Source organism: Dipodomys spectabilis, unplaced genomic scaffold, assembly GCF_019054845.1.
Source record: "Dipodomys spectabilis isolate Male_0828 unplaced genomic scaffold, ASM1905484v1 ptg000092l, whole genome shotgun sequence".
Lineage (NCBI taxonomy): Eukaryota > Metazoa > Chordata > Mammalia > Rodentia > Heteromyidae > Dipodomys > Dipodomys spectabilis.
In genome coordinates, this window is record NW_024870769.1 from 7,611,937 (window position 1) to 7,616,969 (window position 5,033).

At 44.1% G+C, this 5,033-nt stretch overlaps 1 pseudogene; it reads left to right on the forward strand.

The window, feature by feature from the left end:
* The first annotated feature begins 1,610 nt into the window (after window positions 1-1,610).
* On the forward strand, window positions 1,611-2,888 carry LOC122112164 (annotated as a pseudogene).
* The last annotated feature ends 2,145 nt before the right edge of the window (window positions 2,889-5,033 follow it).

Here is a 5,033-nt window from a genome sequence, read left to right on the forward strand (position 1 = left end):
AATTTTATTCTTATTTCAAAAAATATAAATATTAGCATACACATAGGAAAATCATGTAAAACTGGGCAGTAAAATTTTAATGTCTGATTTAATACTATTCAACAAGATATAGAAATGCAAATGAAATTCATTATAGCATCTTTGTGCTAAGAATGGAACCAAAGAGACCTATTTTTAAGTCCCAGATCCTCACTGTTTATGGTGTGATTTGGGGAAAAGTTACTTAACCCCTTTGTACCTTATTTTCTCAATTGACAAATGGACATAATTATCATAGTGTGTATTGCATAATATTCTATCCCTAAGTGAGATAGTGCATATTAAGTACCCAGTGCACAATTAGCTTTTCTTTACTGATTTTATTATTCTTATGATAATGTCTTCCCAATTCACATCACCATAGCATGACCTATTTTTAACAACAGATATTATGAAAGGCTGATTGCAAATGCAAGAATCAGTAGCATTAATCACATGCAATGCAAGACCTAGAACTTTGGATTCTCCATCTTTCTCGCACAGTACACAAAAGAAGAAGCAAATTGTGATATGAAAGAGAAAGAATGCACCTGTCTTTCACCCATCTGGCATGTACCAATGGCAGATGGCGGCAATGTACAAACGCCTCAGGCTGTTGGTCTTGGCCCCTGTATGCTTGTTTTCTGGCTTGTTTAAATCTCTAAAGCACACTGCCAAATATGCAAGACACATTTGATGTTAAATTGTTGTTCATTAACTTCCAGAGACAAATCAAGAGAGAGTATAGTAACTTGATTTAATTTAATTATTCATTTTTGTGTCTGTGTGTGCTGGTACTGTGGATTGAACTTAAGGCTCTCACTTTGCGTTTTCACTCAACGATGGTGTTCTACCACTTGAGCCACAGCTCAATTAACCAGCTTTTTGTTGGTTAATTGGCAATAAGAGTCATCCAGACTTTTCTTCTCTGGTTGTCTTTGAACTATAGTCCTCAGATCTCAGCCTCCTTACAGGTATAAACCATCTGCCCTCAACTTTTCTTTCTTTCTTTTTCTTTCTTTCTTTCTTTCTTTCTTTCTTTCTTTCTTTCTTTCTTTCTTTCTTTCTCTCTTTCTTTCTTTCTTTCCTTCTTTCTCTTTCTTTCTTTTTTTTCTTTCTTTCCTTCCTTCCTTCCCTCCCTCCTTCCTTCCTTTCTCTCTTTGAAGTTTACTCAGAGATGTCCCATGGGGACAGCAGGACCCATAAGAATGGACAAAAGGTGAGAGACAGAGAATAGCAAGTCAGATACATCAGCATACAGAACAGTAAGTGTCTCCTCCTGCCAGACCTCTGAGCTTCTAGTCAAAGGTTGATCCTTTTACACAAAATCTCAATAGACTTACCCCTGCCTTCAGAGGATTGTGCATTCTGGGACGTGTCCTTCTTGACCCTTGCAGAGGAATGGTCCAGTCATGGAAGCTCACCTTCAGACATAGAGCTGCCAAGTGACATGTATTCCCCTTCAGCAGACTTTGACAATAAAAAGTCAGCCAACATTTGAATCTATTTCAAGAAAACAAAAACTTAACAATAAAAATAAACTTGAAGAAAAGTCCGTAGGCACCATTGTGGGTGCAAGGTGGTTTCTGGGCTCTGGGCACCCCTGGCATCCAGGTTCAGAGCATGCATCCTAGGAAAGCGACCCACTCCCTTGAGGACCAGAGCTGCCAGACTGCCTTCTTGGGTACTGTCATGGAAGAGGTGCCATCAGATCTGAACATCGATCTCCCTCTGAGTCATGAGTTTCTGAAAACTTCTTCCTGATGACAGCTTTCTGTCCACCTCGCTTTCCTCTCCCATGAATGAGTTCTCAGAAGATGACGTTGCAAAGTGGTTAGAAGATCCGCGGGAAGCTGTACAAACATCTACCGATGCTGTCCCCGCAGCCTCGGCCCCAGTGGCCCCTGCACGTACAGCCCCTGCACCAGCCACGCCATGGCCCCTGTCATCTTTTGTTCCTTCCCAAAACACCTACCATGGCAACTGTGGCTTCCGCTTGGGCTTCCTGCAATCAGGGACAGTCAAATCTGTGGCATGTACGTACTCCCCGACCCTCAACAAGCTTTTCTGTCAGCTGGCAGACCTGCCCAGGGCAGCTGTGGGTGGATTCAACCCCTCCACCTGGCACACGAGTCCACGCCATGGCCATCTACAAGAAAGCCCAGCCCATGACAGAAGTTGTGAGGCGCTGCCCACATCATGAGCCTGTTCTGATAATGATGGTCCAGCACCTCCTGAGCATCTGATCCGAGTGGAAGGGAATTTGCATGCAGAGTATCTGAGTGACCGCCACACTTACCGACACCGCGTAGCGGTGCCTTATGAGCCACCTGAGGTTGGCTCTGACTGTACCACCATCCACTACAACTACATGTGTAACAGCTCCTGCGTGGGGGGCGTGAACCAGCGGCCCATCCTCACCATTATCCAGTGGCAAACTGCTGGGACGCAACAGCTTTGAGGTATGTGTCGGTGCCTGTCCTGGGAGAGATGGGCGCACCGAGGAGGAAAACTTCCGCAGAAAAGAGGAGCCTTGTTCTGATCCTCCACCTCTACCAGGGAGCACTAAGCGAGTACTGCCTACCAACACTAGCTCTTCCTCTCCTCAGCCAAAGAAGAAACCGCTGGATGGTGAATATTTCACCCTTAAGATCCGTGGGCTTGAGCGCTATGAGATGCTCCGAATGATAAATGAGGCCTTTGAATTCAAAGACTGAAAAGCAACCAGAGGAGAGCAAGGCTCACCCTAGCTACTCGAAATCCAAGAAGGGGCAGCCTACCTCCCATCATAAAAAACTGTTATGCAAGAGAGAGGGGCCTGACTCAGACTGACCTCCTCTGACTCTCTTCCCCCGGAAACAGTCCCCTTCCCCTGTCCCCATTCCCTGGGACTCAGGTGCTTGCCTCCCTGCTGAGCACTGTTGTGCTTCAGAAATACCCAGAACCAAGAACTCTTCCTTTCTGCCATGACTTGGGGCCCCCACTGCACTAGTGTTCTGGGGGTGGCAATGGGAGCTAGGACACACCAGCTTAGCTTTTAAAGTTTTAGCTGTGAGGAATATTTGGAAGAGAAGAACATGTCTTCATGTAAGGGTTAGGGTACTGGTAGCCCAGTTCTCCAACAAAACTAACCAAGGAGCTAACTCAAGTTGGAATGTCTATGAAAAACTGATCATGGTGCCTACTTCACAGGGTTTTGTTGTAAGAATTAATAAAATGTGTAATTGGCCTTGAACCAGTTACCATTTGGTAACTGGGGCTTGGCCCCCTTGGAGGTGCTAGTTCAGGGATAGGCTGATCATTTCCAAGACTGGGCAAGTACTTGAGAGGAAGATGTTGCCAAGATTCCACTGGCCCAGCCAAATGCTGCTCAGTCTTCTGTTGAACTTTGGCAACAGTAAATGTCACCCCATTTCACATGATGGAGAATTCTATCTTGGGCTCATGTAGGGTCTGCTGGATCCACCAAGACCCATTTTACTTCACCCACCCACCCACCCACATGCTCAGGATTGATTTCTTTTGCATGCTGCAAGGCACATCAGCATTGGTCACTCTCACCCCCTTCTCCCTTTTTATATTCTTTTTTTTTTATTGTGAGAATTCCGTGCAGAGGAGTTACAATTACAGGGGCAAGATAACGAGTACATTTCTTATCAAGCATTGTTGGTTTTCTTATTTTACAATAAAACTTGGTTATCACCAAAAGAAAATAAATAAAGAAACTTGGCAGACACAGAAATAAGGCTGAAAACAAAAGAAAACTACCACTTCCCTTCAAAGAAACACAGAAGAGAAGATGCATCAAGAAAACAAGAGGAGGCCTTGCTGCTGGAAGTGCCCTGAAGGACAGTTTGGGCTTCCACAGGTGGGAGCCAGGAGGCTGGCGCCCAGCTCTGTGCAGTGGAGCTTGGGAGCTGTAACTTGAAGGAATCTCAGGCTTTGGAAGTGATGTCAGGACAGAAAGTGTTGGTCTGGGACATGTGGCCTAAAAAGAAAATTCACAGAAGAAAACTTGAGCCATGTTTCCAGAATCTACTGCTCATTGTCAGCAGCAAGACACAATGAATGGATCTCTGAAGCTGATGTCATTTGATGATGTGGCTGTGGACTTCACCTGGAAGGAGTGGCAGGATCTGGATCCTCGTCAGAGGACCCTTCATAGAGATGTAATGCTGGAGACCTATAGCAACCTCATGTCCTTGGGGTACCGTGGACCTAAACCAGAATTGATTGTGAGGCTGGAGCAAGGTTCAGAACCATGGATAAGAGAAGCCTCAGACAAGAATTTCACAGATGTCCCACAAATGGAGGATGTGATTAGCACCTCTCAGGAAAGTCACAATAAATATCTCTCTGAAGTAGCAGTCATGAATAGTAACCCAGGGGAGGAAAAAGTGAGACTTATAAAAAGTTTTAATTTGAGCTCAAAACAGAAGTCAGAACTGATTAAGAATAATGGGAACTCCTTAGGAATGAGGACAGAAAAGGTCACTGGGTGTCAGAACATTGGTGTTTTCAGTGAACCTGGTAAGATGTGTGCTGTATATAGTCCTCATTTGTCTTCTGTAGTTGAAGAATATAAACAATGTAAAAGGTCTTTCACCGAGAAGACACACCCTATTGTCCCTCAGAGAACATACACAGGAGAGAAACAATATGAAAGTAAAATGTGTGGAAAGATTTTCACCAGTAAGGCATATCTTACTGTCCACCAGAGAAGACACCAAAATGAGAATCTTTTAGAATGTAACATGTGTGAAATGTCTTTTACCTCGAAGTCAAACCTTACTCTCCACCAGAGAACACACACAGAAGAGAAAACTTATGAATGTAACATGTGTGGAAAGTCTTTTGCCAAAAAGGCATGCCTTACTATCCACCAGAGAACACATACTAGAGAGAAACCTTTTGAATCTAACATGTGTGGTAAGTCTTTCACCCAGAAATCAAAGCTTATTGTCCACCAGAGAACACACACAAAAGAAAAACCTTTTGAATGTAACGTGTGTGGT